Below are 17,807 nucleotides of genomic sequence, written 5' to 3' on the forward strand. Positions count from 1 at the left end.
GCATCTTCATTTCTCTCTTAATTGTTTCATTGTTTATTAACAGAAACCACGTGTATGCAAAAATAGTCATTCTAACTATAAAAAATTCCATGTTTAACTTATCACGCTTTCCATTTAATGTTCTTGGGACATTCATTTAGAAGTTTAAACTTAGCTTTATGTGAATGGCTTGCACGTATGCTGTGTGTTGTTCTAGTCATAATTTTCCTTCAACATATGAATATAATTTTAAAATATGGAGTTTCTAATAATATCACGGAGTGAAAATATAAAGCAAGCACATCACGTTTAATTTCAAGCAGCATTCAATAAACAAACATACCTTGGAGCAAGTATTACTCCGTGTGGACAACACGAGACATTACTTCCGACAATGTTCACATCTTAATTTTCTTTGACATTGTTTGTCAATCTACAACCGTGAGTGTTATACTAGCCACAGAATTGCAACTTTGGTTGCGTTGTCGAAACTCACGGCGCTTTGTGGTCAGACTCGAGAGCTTACTATAATGCTATACATGCGTGTGTGTCTCTCTCTCTGTGCGTGTGTGTGTGTGTGTGCTCGCGCGCGCGCGCGCGTGTGCAATATTTACACAAGACCGGGTAAATGTTGAAACATACCTACATCACTCACGTTCAATGGGATCCATGTGTACAAAATTGGTTCGGACGGAAAGATGAACTCAATAAGATTTTGTGGATCTGCTTTGGAGCCACGTAGTGTGCACTGATTGCCACTAGAGGGCTATGAAAGAAAAAAAAGTCTTCCATCATAGTAAGTAGAATTTGACGGTTCTTGTAGATTTTTTCTTAAAGTTGAAGCCCTTTGCCTAAAAATGGATCCTCTTAAGAATTGCATGTCCACTTAATGGATGTTCATTAAACTTGATTTGGAAAAGTCGTTTAACAAGCATAACAGATATAGGATCATGTTTTTCCACATTCATATGTTATTACTGTGCAACCACATTTCAGAATCAAGTTTGATCTTCTGGTTTCGATGTAAGCCATTTTCCAAAATATTGCCATTGCTGGCTAACAATTACTGCAAGCTACAGAACAAAAAGCTGTCTTAATTTAACTTTTCATCCAAACCAAGTATGTGAACCTGTATTCGATTAAATGTTAGCGAGATTTGTTTCAAATCGTTTCCATCATTTATATAACACCTACATATGCAACGTGCAGATTGAAATTTCAGCGTTCAGTGTTATCTATGGGCGAACTCAAATTCTCATTCTAACTTTTCCTCCTGCTACAAGATTTCACTATGTGCCTCCACCGGGTATCGAACCCGGGACCCCTTGATTACAAGGCGACGACGTTACTCATTGGGATTGGTTGAAGAACGTAGCTAAGTGACTAGCTCGAGAAATATTGTGTATTCCAGCACATTCAGATTCGGAAAGGAAATGTGAAACGAAAGAAGCCAAACTCACATAATCATCTTAAATATGATCTGTAAATATTTTTTGAAGGATCTTCTTATCTATATTTTCTTTGCAGAATAACACCCTTGTTAACATTCATTTCCTCAGAGCTTCAATCGTCAACTGATAGTTTGGGAGAGTTCCTTATTTGAACAAACCGACAAAGAACATTATTAATTCCTATAAGATTTTCCCACAAGATGGAATGGCTTCACATAACGACTTTACTCACGGCTCACGTGATACTTCAAATTCTCTGGAAAGGGGCATTTTCTGGAAAACTACCGAGTGTTTATTTTCCTTATTCGGTACGTATCCAAAATTATAAAGTGCTTGAATGAAAATCAGCAATTTTCTTTCTAAAGTAGAAGTGATTACAACCGATTACAACTTGCTCCATAATGGAAAATATAGACATGAATAGTGGGTGCTTTGAACGTTCTGAATCCAAAAATTAATAATATTTTCTGTGACGATGGCTCTATATTTTGAGATAATGGATACTCACACACCTCTCAAATTATGATTCATGGTCTACCCGATGGCGTTGTGGTAACATCGACGCCTTCTACACAAAGAGTCCCGGGTTCGATACGCGGTGGAGGCGCATGGCCTAGTGGTTTGATCCCACGCTATACCGTAGCTCCAGTCTAGATAAGCCTATGTGTACATAAAGTGGACTTGGAACAACAAATCAAATGAAATTACGTTTTTATCCCAGTGCCAAAGACCGACGTTCCTTACATTTCTTGCGTTAAGCCTTCACATGCCTCTCTAATCTGATGTTCACTATAGTGATGAATAATGAAATCCATGTGGAGAAACTCACTAAAAAATAAACACGTCCATATCGAACATGAGCCCGGAAATGTCAATGGCGTTGTTATGATTCGTTCACAAAGACAGACCTAGACAATGCAGAGCGTTCTTTCGTGTAATCTTTATAACATATTTTGCAAGTTTATCCATGACATATAATATAATTTGTATTTATTTATTTATTATTTGTAATTTTTTTAAGAAGCATCAAAGAAATGGAAATTATTCATAGCAAAGCTGTTCGAACTGGCTTAACACATTCCGAACATTTGTGGTCTAAACGTTCTGAAAAAACAGTGAAAACATAATTGAATTTCATTTGGAGTGAAGCTGAGTATCCCTAAGAAAAGTAACCGCCAATGAAACCTACAACCAAGGAGGACGAGTGGCGTAGCGGTCGAGACGGGGGGGGGGGGGGGGGCTGATGACGGACTGGAAGTAATGGGAAAAGGAGATTGGGAGCGAATGATGATATTAAAGTCACTATACATAGCATAGCGGAAATATATTCACAGTGTAGCAATAAACGTTAACATACAATTGCATGTATATGTATAGGATAACCTGCTCTGTTCAGATCCAGATTTCCTGCATGGGCTGGTTGAATTAGGCGACCGCCTGGGGCCTCGTATCTCATTGACGTATGCAAAAAACGCAGTAATTAGATGTAAGAAAATTGATGGAAAAGCTGTTATTGTTACAATAAAACTATCATATTCGTTTCTATCCGGTTTTAAATTTTAGTTATGCGTTACTTTTGGAATGAATCTGTTGATCCCCGTTACTTTGTAACCCCATATTTTTGTATCATCAACAGAGAGCTGCACATCGGCCACATTCGCTTACTAGGCCCGCATGCATGGCGAGCGGTCGAGTAAAACTACAGACCTGGGTTTTGTCCGGTCAAGCATCGAAAGCTCACGGGTAACTGGAAATCCTTGCTAGACGAAGCTTGCTTATCATCAGTGAACGCTCATTTCGGTTTTGCACCGTCTCCAGATACATGAGTCACCCAGTTACCGTTGCCAATTTTTAGATTCTAAACTTGTAAAGGAGCACTTAAATTGTTCATCACTTTTTGCAATTTGAAATTGCAGTCATTTATTCCTTGGTAGAAAACATTTGTATCACTCACACCCAGTGGCAGCGATTGGGTTCCAAATCTAGGGACCTAGGTGCAAATGTGGGAGGGGGCAAGAACAGTTTAATTTCCCCTGGTACATGAGGTTCGCGTGGTGCAAAAGTGCCAACAAGGGGGGGGGGGCAACTGCACCCTCTCAGCGCCGCCCGAATTTGCCGCCACTGCTTACACCTGTAAAGGACCAAGTTTCGCAAAAAATGCCATCGTAAATATTTTGGAAATTTGTGTGACGGGTGGTTGTTCTACATTACACTTTCTTGGGTGATGCTCCTCTATGGTGCAGTGCTAGTGTCGTCGCCTTGTAATCAAGGGGTCCCGGGTTCGATACCCGGTGGAGGCACGTGGTTGTTCGGATCCCACTTTAAACTATAGGTTCAGTCCCGATTAGCCTTATTGTGCATAAATTGATCAAATAAATGAATCAATCAATCAAACAGATTTTCTCCCTGGTGTAATTTTGCCAATTCAATATCCGAATTAGTTCAATTAATATTGTCATATTTTTCAACAAATCGTCGTTCGTTCATGTTGTTGCTAGTTATCTACTTCTACAGACCGCATTGATAGTAATACGATGCAAAATATAATTGTTAGCTTGTATCTTAATACGAGTACAAATAGCAGGCAATGATATTTACACATTTCAACAAACAAACAACTTAAAAATTAAACCGAGAGAAGATTTTAAACGATTTCAAGACCAGAAAAGTGACATAAAATGAAAAATACACACAAACCTATTTCAAGACCTTCGAAACAAATTTGGAAAATATTTGGTAGTTGGTTTGACATAATAATGAAACTAATTTGAGAAGTTACAAAATCGTAGGTACAGTGGCGTAGCAACATATCGCGAGGCCCTGGGAGAGATTAGAACGCAAGGCCCCATCCGTTCTTTAAGTTTGATATATCAATGTGAATCGATACAAGTTATGGAGTAAACGTCAGCAAATTATCATATTTATATAATAGCCTATAATAATAATAAAATTTTTGAATAAAATTATATTTACTAGTGCGCGACAGAGAAATTGACACTTGGCAGAGCTACAGTAACAAGCTGCAGGAATTTTCATTAACCGAAGTAGTAGTAATAGTATGATTTTAAGATGTTCTTTAGGAAGTAAGATAACTGAAATATCACTAAATGTACTTTTTTTAAAAGACAAAAATCAGAAATACAAACTAAGAATCTTTTAATATAACCTATATATTATTTAATTTGTTATTATTATTTGTTTCCTCATTTCAAAGTTTGTAAGATGTAAATGTCACAAACCATGGCTTAAGTAGAAAATATCGAAGGACGCACATAAGCGGGGGGAAAGCTCTTCGACACAATCGGTTTTAACATCAACAAATCTTAAAACGATTATCATTTGTCCCATAAGTGTGAAATCTTTGGTGCAATCAATTGATACAGCTAATATGACTTTTTTTAATTAGCAATTTTGCCTTTTTTGCACATTAATTGTACCAGTTATCTTTGAATTTTAGGACTTAGATGATGATAATAATTGTGAATCTCATTTTGTTGTATACGTCTTAATGTTCTTATAATATTAAATATTTGATGCAGTGACGTAACAAAATCGTAAAGTACGCGTCCGCAAGAAACAAATTTGGGTCCCTCAAGTACAGTCAGATACTTCCAGAAAATTTATGTAATTACTTAGAATGGCTGGTTGTGGCTACACTTACATTATTAATTATACAAATCGATTCTCTACCTCTTAATTTTTACATATTAAAACTTATCTTTCTTTGACATTTATGTATTCAAAGGAAGAAAATACAAATATTTACTTATCCCCTCCCCCGCCCCTCTTAACAGCTGGGTGGATAAAAATAATGATTTTTATCTATAATTTAAATCCATCTTTTTTCTGCCACCGTATACATAGACATATTTCTTATATAGAAAGGCTTTTTTTCTGATAAACGGCCCTGTAAAATATTTGAACAGTTTGATTAAAACAAATAACAAATTACATGTAAATATGTATTTCTCTATTTCTGGAACTGAACATAATGAACCTAAATTGAAAATGTTTGTTGAGTGAGTGTGTTCATGAAACTATTATAATTTCAGTAACTTTTCTTACAGTGAAAATAATAAATTCTGATGTACTTTATAAGTTTAACTTAAAATAATTTTTGCAGTCTTTGTAGCTGAATTTTACTGTTTTTATTGGTAGTTAGCCAAATATCAGCTGGCATATTTATTTACAGTTTATTGAAAATGACATAATTTACGGTTTAACATGATTAGTATTTTGTATATTATTCTATTTAAAAAATGTGCTATTTTTGCTTATAAAAATTATTAAATTTTAAATCAATGAAAATTTAAGTGTTTTTTCTTCAGATGACATATTACATTTACTTTCGTATGAGCTTCACCCCATCAGTACATATATATTTTGTTTCCTTTATTTCCTTTCTTAGAACATAATAAACACCATTAAATGATTACGAGGTTAATATACTTTCACAAAAAGTGATTCTGATATCTGCAAATTTCTTGTGTACATTATTATGTAATTTTATTTAAAGTGATTTCAATAAGTGATTTTTTAAAATAGAATTCCCCAATCTAAATCTTGATATAAATCAACCTGATTTAAATTGAACCACCTTGCTTAACAGAAAGCTGGCTTCTGGTACATTAGATCTTGCCCTTTCTCGTTCAAGAGTGAGATTACTGAGTCCGCTAAATTTGAGCTGAATCATAACATTGGACACTACCTTCAAGAGGTTTTTCTTTGTTTCAATTTTGAGAGTGATAGTTTTCTTTTTCTCGTGGTTATTACTTGAAGAGCAGGAAACAAACAGAATGCGGTACAAGATACAGAGAACACTGGAAGCTAGTGTAGAGCTATCAAGGAGAATAAACTTTTCCAAAGCACTTGATTTCAGATTTAAGCACGGAGAACTTGATCAGGAAATTCGGAAGATAAATCATCTTCGTGCCCGTTACAGAGGGCATTGGTTGCATCTGAAGATGCAGGTTGGAAGGAAGAACTGCCAATTTTATCCATACCCTTCAGTTTAAAACACTGGAAGCATTAAATGCCCCATTCTTTGCTCCGTGGCAGTTTGAGGTGCTTTATCATTAACATATTAAAATCGGGTAGGCTATGCAAGGTCACGAGACAGAAGAAAAGCCAAGACAAAGCGCTTTTTATTCAAGAAAATAATAAATGGATAAAAATGTCCAAGCAATTTTTGCGTTAATGTTTCACATGAGAAATGAGAATTATTTTGACTCTTTCGGGCCCCCTTAGGCTTAGAGCTCCTGCCCACCTCAGATTTGACGTATTCATTCAAAGTATAACGTTAAACAAGAATATAAAGCCAGATAAAAAAATGTTTTAATTTTTGCCCACAAAATTAGCCTTTTCTATCTTTCTCACTTCCATTTATTACGTTTTTCATATCAACCTCGTGGGACGCGAGGCCCCTACATGCGCGAGGTCCAGGGTGGTCGCCCACTTCACCCACCCCTTGCTACCCCAATGGTTATACAACCGCAAGGCACCTGCGCCTAGCAGAAATTCAAATATTTCCATGCGTAGTGAAATATAATGGCCGTTGGCAACACTGACAGTAGTGCTCGCGTCTACCTGCAAGAACTACATCGAATCTCACGTGTCTTCTTAGAGCCCGGGTAATGGGAAAACCTGACAGGCATCGATGCCTGTACACAACTTTGACGTGAAGCTCGCTTGCGCGATGTCGAACACCTGGGCTTGACGTGCGTGTTGCATATTATTGTAGGCGCGCCTCCTCGCAGACGGGTTTTTTCCGGATCTTGTGCAGGTCTCTGATAATCAAAACCGCATTTGCCAAATTTTGTATTATTTTTGTATTTCTCAAAAAAGAAAATTATTTTACACCAGTCAATTCTACTCTCGAAAAACTAAAATCAATTTTTGCGGTTGCAGATGTGAATTTGAATTTAAAATTTTTGGTGCGTCGGCACTTAGGCTAATTTGCACCCTTTACATTATACGGGGGCCAGCCCCTTATCATTACAAATAACAACTCTAACGTTGCATAACTAAAAATCTTAAAATCTTCTGACTTCTGTTAAAAGCTGAGCCTGTAAACGGGCACTCAGCACACACAAGGACAAAAAACAAGACAACACAAAAAAGTATACTGGCCATAGTGCCAGTCGCCAGAGTCTCGTTAGTCTTCAGTCCAGGGTGCGGTTGCAGATTAACGTGTGAAAATTATCATCGGTTTCGGTTACGTCATGCACATCAAAATATTGTACACTTCTCGTACCATTATTTAAAATTTATGTATCCATCAGAAACAGCCAGAAAAATGGCGGGAAAATTTGTACCTTGTAATGATATATTTTTGTACGTTCCATCTCGAGTCTTTCGTTAAATAGTGTGCCATTTTTGTACCAAATTTTTAAATTACAAATTCTACACGACTACTTTATACTCACCATATTTGTGATTTTGTTACCGTTGTTCAACACCCCAGAAATAATTTTTCGAAATTTGTTATATTACTTAGAGGCATCAAATCATAAGGAAATATGGACAAGACGTTTTCCAATTTGTGAATTGTCTTATTTTTTATTAAAACCTCATGGACGAGTATATTAAGACCCACTTCGACTTTTGTACCGTCACGGAAAATCTTTTAGATGAGTAATTTATATTTAATCCCTTTTCGATTGTGGTAACGATACGGAAATATATATATATATTTTAATTCTTAGTTTTGCATTAGTAATCAGTAATTCATAGGCAAATAATGAAAAATGTTATTGACTGTGTGAGGCTTATAGCGCATCTACGAGTATTTATTATTTTGATTCCGAATCGGGACATTATGTACCCGGCGGATCTTAATTGTATTTTTACTAATATAGTTACCTACACTGCTACGAATGCTATAGAAAGAGTAAGGAGCCTTTTTGTACTTAAGAATAAAACTTTCGGCATTGACGGTGCCAGGCGGATGCCAAGGGTGCTCTTGCAACACTTAACGTTCTCCTGCATTCTTCTCTCAGTGTGAAATCTTGTCATTTTTAGATTTATGAAAATATGCACTTACCTTGTGACATTCTAACATTGACCACAAGATGTAGTGATGTGAAGGTGAACTTCCATCTGCTGAATAATCCAGTGCCCTTTACTTTGAATTCCTCAATCAGATATGGTCGTAAACAAATGTAGAATCACGTTGCACAGCGTTGAAATTGCTATCAGATCCCAGATCTAGAAATAAATGACAATCATATTTACTTTAGTAAACTTTAAAATAGAATACAATTCTCATGACATGTTACTAGGTGACTAACGAAATTTTAAAGAAAATATGTACATTATTCTTAACCTAATGATTAATATTGGCATATCTCTTCTTTGTCAAGAAATATTATGTACAGATGGAAACGAATAAGAAAAGAAGACTAAGTAGGCCAGAGAAAGAAATGAATTATGGTTGTTGAAAAGAAACAAAAATATTTTTGAAAGACAAGGGTAAATAAAATGGTTGAATTGTATAATTCCATTACTTGACAATCCTCGTGAATGACGCAACGAAGTCATGAGATTGCTTTCTGCGCTGTGAGGAACAGCGGATCCTGTGTCACTGCGTGTCAAATAAAGTTCTGAATCACAAGTGTTTATTGCATCAGAGGGAAAATTTGTTGCAGGACATGCTAGGCAACGTGCAACTAATTTGACTGTACGAACAAGGGTCTATTTGTAAACCCTGTAGCATCTTTCACGGGACTTTCACATTTTTGATGAAGTAAAGAGGAAGCCGAAAGGATGGAGATCTGTTTCGGATGACGGCGTAATGGAAGTACCCATAGAGATTCTAGCCCAGATGCTAAAGGAATTATATCAACGTGGAATTCCTAGACTCGGTACATAGTGCGACTGCTGCCCTAGTCCTCGAACCCAAAATCTTCATAAATTTTACGCAGCCACACAAAAGATGTAGTTGTCTAGGGTGAATCGCACTAGCGCGCACATCTCTCACGCTAGTATATTCCTAGCTTCCTAAAACAGGTGTCGTAACAGTCGGACATCGTCTATGCTGTTCGTGTGTGTCTGTATGGGAAAGTGGTTCGTAATTTTTTGAGGGTCTTATGACAGCGAGTTTCTTTTATGACATGTGAACTTAGGTTTTCCTTGTATATTTTTAGTCTAAATAATATTGTTATGTGTTTGCTGAAACAAAGATGACAGAAAATCATGCCAGATAAAGATGAGTGTGTTTTGAAGTCCACATTTTGCACAGAAAATCTTACCGGGACAGAACCTGCAATTTAAAGTGCGATCCTAAACACTATGTATCTCCACCAGGTATCGATTCTGGGACAGATAAAGGTAAAGACCGACAAAATGCTATGATTACATAATGACTGAAGGAATCATACTAACACGTTTTCCAAATTCTATATTTTCAAACTCGAATATTAAAGTTTCTAGTTAACTGATATATATTTGTAAACTTGGTTGTGGATTAATATTATGTAATATTACACATGTTTTATAACATTTAACTAACTATCAAACAAACAAAAAATTTCTTGTTTATTATTTTTAAAATAAATAATCAAAGCCATTTTTTTAAAATTTTTCCAAAGTTCCAGGAGAAGAATTATTTTATTAGTAAATAGTGGCCCTAAAAATATCACAATATTTATTTTTATAATGAGGATAACAAACTAATAGCATAAAACACAGCAATCATTATAAGTTAATAATTAAGTATATTAAAGAAATACATAAAGTAGTGTTCAAAAATACCAGTTCATCGTAGAACACTGCAAAGGATCTGACAATGGCCTAGCGGACTTATTGTCCAGACAATTTTAAGAGTCAGAGCCAATTATGATGCACATCAACAATAATGTAAGGTTTAAAAATGAGGTATTAGATATACCTGTAGAGTTGTTAGTCCAAGAACAGTACAATGATAAGCTATTTCAACCTATTATTGATTATTTGAACAATTGTGAAAGTGTAAGTGTAAGTTTACCTGAAAGGTGTAGAAATTGGAAAAAGTTTTATAAAGTATGCAATGGAATTTTGATGATAAGAGATTTTCACTTTGAGAACATCTGGAAAATATGTATACCTCAATCTTTAGTTTCTGTAATACTGAGAAATTATCATGACAATATGGGCCACTTTGGTTGTGAAAAGGTACTCAGAAGGGTTAGGAAACTGTACTTTTGGCCTGGTATGAGAAAAGGTATTCTGAGTTATATCAAAGATTGTGAACTATGTGTGAGAACGAAGCCGAGGAGACATCCGTCCAAGGGCATATTCCAACAAAATTGTAACCAAGGTGAAACTATTTTCTTTTTGGATATACAAGGACCATTAATTAAAGGTTCGCAAGGAGAAAGGTTTCTTCTAACCTAACAAGATGCTAACACTAAATATCTGTTCGCTTATCCAATGAGGTCAGGTACAGCCAACAGTATTGTAAAAGCCTTGCTAGAAGGATATGTCAGGCATTTTGGCATTCCACATAGGTAGGTCAGTGATAACGACACGGTGTTTCATACTAACAAATATGTGGACACTTTAACAAGCTTAGGTATAAAATTGGGGTGTAAGGGGTACCTTCCACGTAGGCGCCCAAAAGTCAACCTCACTTCCACGTAGTGTACTCTGGACTAAAGACTAACGAGGCTCTGGCGACTGGCACTATGGCCAGTATAATTTTGTTTGTATTGTCCTGTTCTTTTGTCCTTATGTGTGCTGAGTGTTCTTTGCAGCCTCAGCTTTTAACGAAAGTCAGAACATTTTAATATTTTATGATTTTAATTAAACAACGTTAGAGTTGTTATGTGTAAAGATAAGGGGCTGGACCTCGTATAGTGTGACGGGTGCAAAATAGCCTTCGTGCTGACGCACCCAAAATTTTAAATTCAAATTCAAATTCAAATTAGGTATAAAATTGGCGTATACCCAAAAAAATCACCCTAGTTCTAATTTGGTGAAGAGAATTCATTCTGAACTCAACCGGCTCATGCGTGTGTTTTGTAAAAACAACCACAAAGGTTGGCCGAAATATATAGATGTAGTTGTAAGCTTATTAAATGATAGTGTACACACACAGCTAGGATTTGCTCCCTCAGAGTTGCAACTAAATAGAGATCTTAACTCATGTATTTTGAATCATTTTAATTTACCGCCTAATGAAATTTCTCTGTGGAAAGATAAGCTATACATGGCTTTTGTAAAGGGTTTCCATGCAAGGAAGAAAAGAAATGACAGGTACAACTTGCAACAAGAAAATAGACCTGAAGTTAAAATAAAAGACCTGGTATTTGTAAAAACCCATTATCTTAGCAGCCTCCTAGAAAATCGCACTAAAAAGTACTGTGAGGTCTATGAAGGTCCGTATATGGTAATTAACAAACAAGCAACTAATGTATACATTATAATAGATTTGAAAACTGGCAATATCAGTGGTAACCATCACAGTGATAATCTAAAAATCTGGAATTGTTCCATTGAAAAAAGAAGTTGTTATTTAAGCCAATTGGAAAAACTAAATCCAAAATTGTACAAACATTTGTTTTGGGTAGATCAAAGAAAGATTTAGATTTTGTTTAAATTATTTTGATTTATTTGCTATTTTTATATTTTCTTTAACATAAATGTTATTGTATTGATTATACCCAGTATATTTGACCATGATGGATACCAGTTTAACTGTAACTATACAAAGTATGAGTGTAGATATGATAACAATGTGTAAATTAAAAATGGGTATTGTATTTTGTAAAAATTTCACTTGAAGGAAATTTTTCTCCCAAGAGAGGGGAGTTACGACAGTTGTATCATGTGAATAATTTTGTACTAGAGTGTATAGAGGTAGGAACGTCGCTGTGACGTGGTGAACGACCTCAGAGCTCCTCATGCCTCGCGGCTCGAGCGAGGTGTAAAGGGGGTGGTGCTTACAGTTGAAACGGCAGATCGCTTGACGTCGGACTGGGTATCGAGCAGTGGCTTGACGTTTGTACGGGGTGTAATACCTGCAATTACGTGTTTGTATTGAATAAATAGTAAGACAAGGAAACTGATTCTTATTACTTCCCGTCGTCATAGTATTTTATTTAAAATTCTGAGCATCGTAATGCAAACATGACCACATATAATTTGATCAAAATCTTGAATACGATCGTCGTTGTAATAAAATTTAACATGTTTCAAGTAACTAAATAATTCTGTAGGGGGTACCCCTCCAAAAGAATCGAAAATAAAAGCATTGTTATTTTGTTTATAATAGCATATCCAGTGAGTACCAACGTTTTCGGACTTGTCCAAATTCACCACGCCACATTCTCGAGAGTGAGGCCTTCCTTTAGGGAGAGAATCAGACATGAAAACTCCCCTGAAGTGTTTAATTTTAAATATTTTAATTAAAGATTCAATGTCTTGGTTGGTAAGAGCTTCTTCTTTTTTTTTTTAATTTTCTGAGTGCTCTAGACTTCACACCTTTGCCTATGTTTTTCTCCATGGCAAGATTATGACTCTTTTGCTCTTCTACAGTGCGTCCATTTCGACCTTCAGACGAGAGATCGGGAGAAGCGTGGCGGGCGGCGCTGGCGGAGATTCCGACATTTGCGACCTGTAATGCCCGCTTATTTTTATGGACATATGCATACATTTATATAAATATTGCAAAACGAGCACTAACCTGTGTTATAATTTATCATCTATAATTCATCCAAGTTCTGCCCTTATATATATATCAAGATTACGCTGTAGACGAAACCGTTAAAAGTCAATGGTGTTCGTGAGCTTCCTTGTAATCCGAAATCTCCGAGCTCGAGTTTTTTGTTCCTTCGCGACAGAGCTGTGAATATAGTGGCGAGCAGATGTAAACCAAGAGCGTGTTAATTTCGTACTGTGCGCAAGAGTGTTATTATTGGTTACTTGCCGTTACTTGTTTGTGTTATTGCAGTGTGTATGTGTGTTATGTCAGTGAGAGGATTGGAATGCCAGCCGCAAGGTTCACGTTACGAGGGGGGCTGATAAGTTCTCGGCCCGACTCAGAAGGACTTTAGCTACAGGCACGAAAGTTTCAGGCTATTCAACGTATTCTCCCCGAAAGTCTACACACTTGGCACTTGGTGGATATCAGTTTGAACAACTCTTGTAACACAGGTTAGTGCTCGTTTTGCAATATTTATATAAATGTCTGCATATGTCCATAAAAATAAGCGGGCATTACAGGCCGCAAATGTCGGCATCTCCGTCAGAGTCGCCCGCCACGCTTCTCCCGATCTCTCGGCTGAAGATCGAAATGGACGCACGGTAGTTCTGGCTTATTTTTTATTTTTTTGAATCAATCACAGTTTTGGAAATATCAGCACTACCCTCGTCTAGGCTCCCAACTGCCCCCAATGCAGCCAGGATAGCTGGAATGCTGAATATGAATCCTCCACTGTGTGTTTTCTTTCTTGTATTTGCAATCGTTTTAATTGTGGCGTAATAATTTCATTCCATTTCCTTTGGCTATACATTGCCTCTTCTTTTCTTGTTGTTTTTTAGTTAAAATAGAATTAAGTTTTAAATTTTTAAGATCGTGATATGGTATTTGGTATACAACTCTTTTTTGGTTTCATTTGTTTTATTATTAGTATTATTTTTCAGGGTATTTATATTACAAACTCCACCCTAATTTTTGTTTTGTATTCATAGCAATGGTTGTACCCAATGCTGTTATTTTTTCACCCAATGATGCATCTCTGCTTGTTAATCTTCCAAAAGCTGCCTCTTCCAGTTTTTGATCAGCCACATGACGATCATTCGGATCTTTGTGTGTGTTGTATGCAATATCATGTTCTTTACAAGCTGCATCCAGAGGATTAATACCCCTGTCCCCTCTTTCTATTCGTTTCTCAAGTTATGTACCAGGACTACAATATTGGTAACCAGGTACGTGTAACTCGAACGGAAGTTTATTAATAATATCATTCACCAAACCTCGACCCTCTGATATATTCCAGAATTTAGGAGGTAAAGTATTGATAATTTTAATTAAGTATCCTATACCTTTAGGATAATTTACAATAAAATTAGCTAATTTGTCACTAATCATGTTTACAATACCTATATTCTCATTATGGAAATTATTGTTCCCAGCATTTTCCTCTCCTGCTATAACCAGCAACCTATCTATAAGTTTTCTCACATCGTTTATCCATACAAATTCCTTAGCTAAAGTATTGTATTGTTTTATACCACTACCGGTTTTTAGTTGATTTCAGATAGGTTTGATCAGATTTTTGTATTTATCCCCGCTGCTAGACTTCACACGCTTTTGACTAGCATCGTTATTTTGGTACAAAGCATCAGAGAGTGTCAAAATTTCAGAGTAACTTTGATAATCATCTTCTGTAAAATTTTTTGGTTGTTTTTTGGTAATGAGCTCCCATAGCCCTACAGTACCAGGATATCTGGACCAGCTGTTTATATCACCCAAATTAATTTTTATGTTATCCCCTTCGAATGTAACTTTAGATTTGCCAATTTTCCATACTACGCCTTCATTACCCTCCATGGTTGGACACAAACCAAATTATTCATCTTTTTCGAATTTTCCTGTACTCAGGTAATCCCTTGCCAGGGGACCCAACTCGATTTTCTCTGATTCTTCTATAGCTGCTTTAGCAGGTAGTTCCTTAAGTACCAGAGGAGTGTGGATACTAGATAATGGCGTAGGAGGGAAATCTGGATAATTTTTAGCAGTAAGAGGTATCAATTCATTGATGAGGTCTTTATTTTGTTCTGTCACACCCTTAATCTCTTTACCAAGACCACTGATTGAATCGATAATAGGTTGGTCTTGACGCTTGTGTTGTTTGTAAAAACCTCGATTATCTGATTTCCAACCTTTAAAACGTTTGCACAAGTACTCTCGTAATTTCGAAGTATCTTCTATGTTATGTTTTGTCATATTTATTTTTTGATTAATGGTTATTTTATATCGTTTCAACGTTTAAAAGTTCGTTGATTTTATTTCTAAACTTACCATTGTTTGGTTTTCCGAGTCATGTCGATAGTAACAAATCCAAAATCGTCGCTGTTCCAACAAGATGAACAGAATTTTGAAAATTGGTTGTAATTTAAGTCTCCTCCCACATAATCATCGTATACATGTTTCAAATTAGTATGATCTTGACGAAACAAACAGATTAAGTTTGTATTATCTCGTAGTAATTGTTTGGAAATTTTGGAATAAATTTGAGCTAAATAAAATCAGTCTATTTCTATATGACGACCCTGTGTAAAAAAATTTGTAATTTCATTCTGATTTTCCAGAATAACATCATCGAATACCACAACAGAATTTTTCAAACATTGGTCGAGAGGTTTTATTGTTGATGCAAATGAAGCTATGCCCAGTCCCTCGTACAGCTTCACGAGTTGTTGGTATTTCGGTTGTTCTAAACTCTTTGAGAATACATACATACCTAACTATTTCACATACAATGTATTATTTTTCTTCTTCAATATTTTCTCGATTAGATATGTATTTTGTTTTACTAAGTTCCTCTTCATAGAATCTCCCTTTCAATATTTTGTTATGATTATCTTTTATTATATATGTATTTCTATTCCCTGGTAAAACTTGAACCACTGAGAATAACTCCGGACTCCAATTTTTAGTAAAACGATTCTCGAATAACTGTTTATATTTACTGACCCTTACCTGATCCCCTATTTTAAACTTTGGCTTCTTGATAGTGTATGTATACTTTTGACAATAAACAGTAGAAATCAATCGTTGCTCATCAGACTTGGTTATCTCAGCAGGTTTCATGTGAATGGTACTGTGTACTGTATTGTTGTAACCATGAACTAGATCGCGTGAAATTTGCACCCACTTATAATTGCCCTGTAGAGTGAATTGTCTCCACATGTGATTTTTTAATGTTCTGTTGAATCGTTCCACTATACTAGCTTTCAGATCACTGTATGTAGAATAATGTTCAATATTATGTTGTTGCATTAACTTAGCAAATGTAGAAATGTAAAATTCTTTCCCTCTGTCTGTCTGTAAATATTTTGGTATCCTTCCCTCACTAGATATCGACTTAAAAGCCTCGGAAACACAAGTACCAGTCTTGGATTTTAAGGGAACAGCCCATTCATATTTGCTAAAGGTATCAATAACTGTATGCATATATTTGAAACCATGATTTATCTTATCCAAATTTTTTAAAATCCCCCTTGGAGGGGCCATCTCAATCAGATCAGCCTGAAACAAATCATTTACACCTTTTGTTACTACACTTAATCGCTTGTAATTGCGACGGCCTGGTTTGTGTAATTCATGAACTATATCTTGTCTTGACATCGAGTTCGAAGTGAGAATATCGCATAATATGGATTGCCCTCAGGGTATAACCGCTTTATGTCAAATGTTAGCTTGTCATCAATTTCAATATTGATAATTGTTCGTCGTCATGTACTTTATATTTATTGGTAGACTCATCCCAGTATGCAATAGGTATTTGAACTGCTTTGTGTATACCATCTTTTCGCACTATAGTAAACTGAGGAACTTCAATATGTTTTCCATGTTTTAGAAAACTAAACTTCAGAAATCGTAAACTACCATCAACAAAAAATTAATGTACCTGAGTGTACTGATATAATTTGTAAACATTGCCAGCATTGACGTACGTCCAGTGCCCTCGAGCATTTGGAACACTTTGTAACCTAACAATTTCCATAGAATAAAATTGACGAGTATCTACGTCATCTAGTCTGCTTAATACCGGTTCCAAGTATTCGTTGATAGTACGAACCAACTCATCGTAGCTAGGTTTGATTTTTACCTCAACATATAGTTGTTTATATTTCTCTTTGAGATCGTGAAGTTGAGTAGCAAAACCTGATATAGCAGATTCTTGACTTGCTCAAAGAGTAGTAATTTTAACGTAATATTAGAAATAATCTCCTGTAAATTTTCTACAAGTTTCAATTTAGAACTCTGGGTAAGAAGATCGTGTACTTGACTTCTAGTTTCTGTAAATAATGCATGTAGTTCGTTAATTATTTGATTGTTGGAAAGACTAGCAACAGTATCTCTGATTTGCGAAATTTCTGCTTGAATGTTTTTGATATCATTAGATTTTAAAATTCGATGTACTGCTCTCCTCATAGCTCTGATTTCTTGAGAAGTAGGCAAAGCAGCTACAGTATTCTGAAGTGTGGTAAGAGTTAATTTTATAGCATCGACTTCTGTTGCATCAGCTGCATTTTTTAAAATTTCTTGCAGTTGCGTTATGTCATCCTGCGTAGGTGTAGACTGTTGCAGTGTCTCTAATTTACTCTGAATGTCGTCAATAAGATGATGGAAATGCGATAATTCTGATTCAGTATTCAAGCTTTCAAGCT

This window comes from Lepisma saccharinum, chromosome 15, assembly GCF_977018435.1.
Source record: "Lepisma saccharinum chromosome 15, izLepSacc3.1, whole genome shotgun sequence".
NCBI lineage: Eukaryota > Metazoa > Arthropoda > Insecta > Zygentoma > Lepismatidae > Lepisma > Lepisma saccharinum.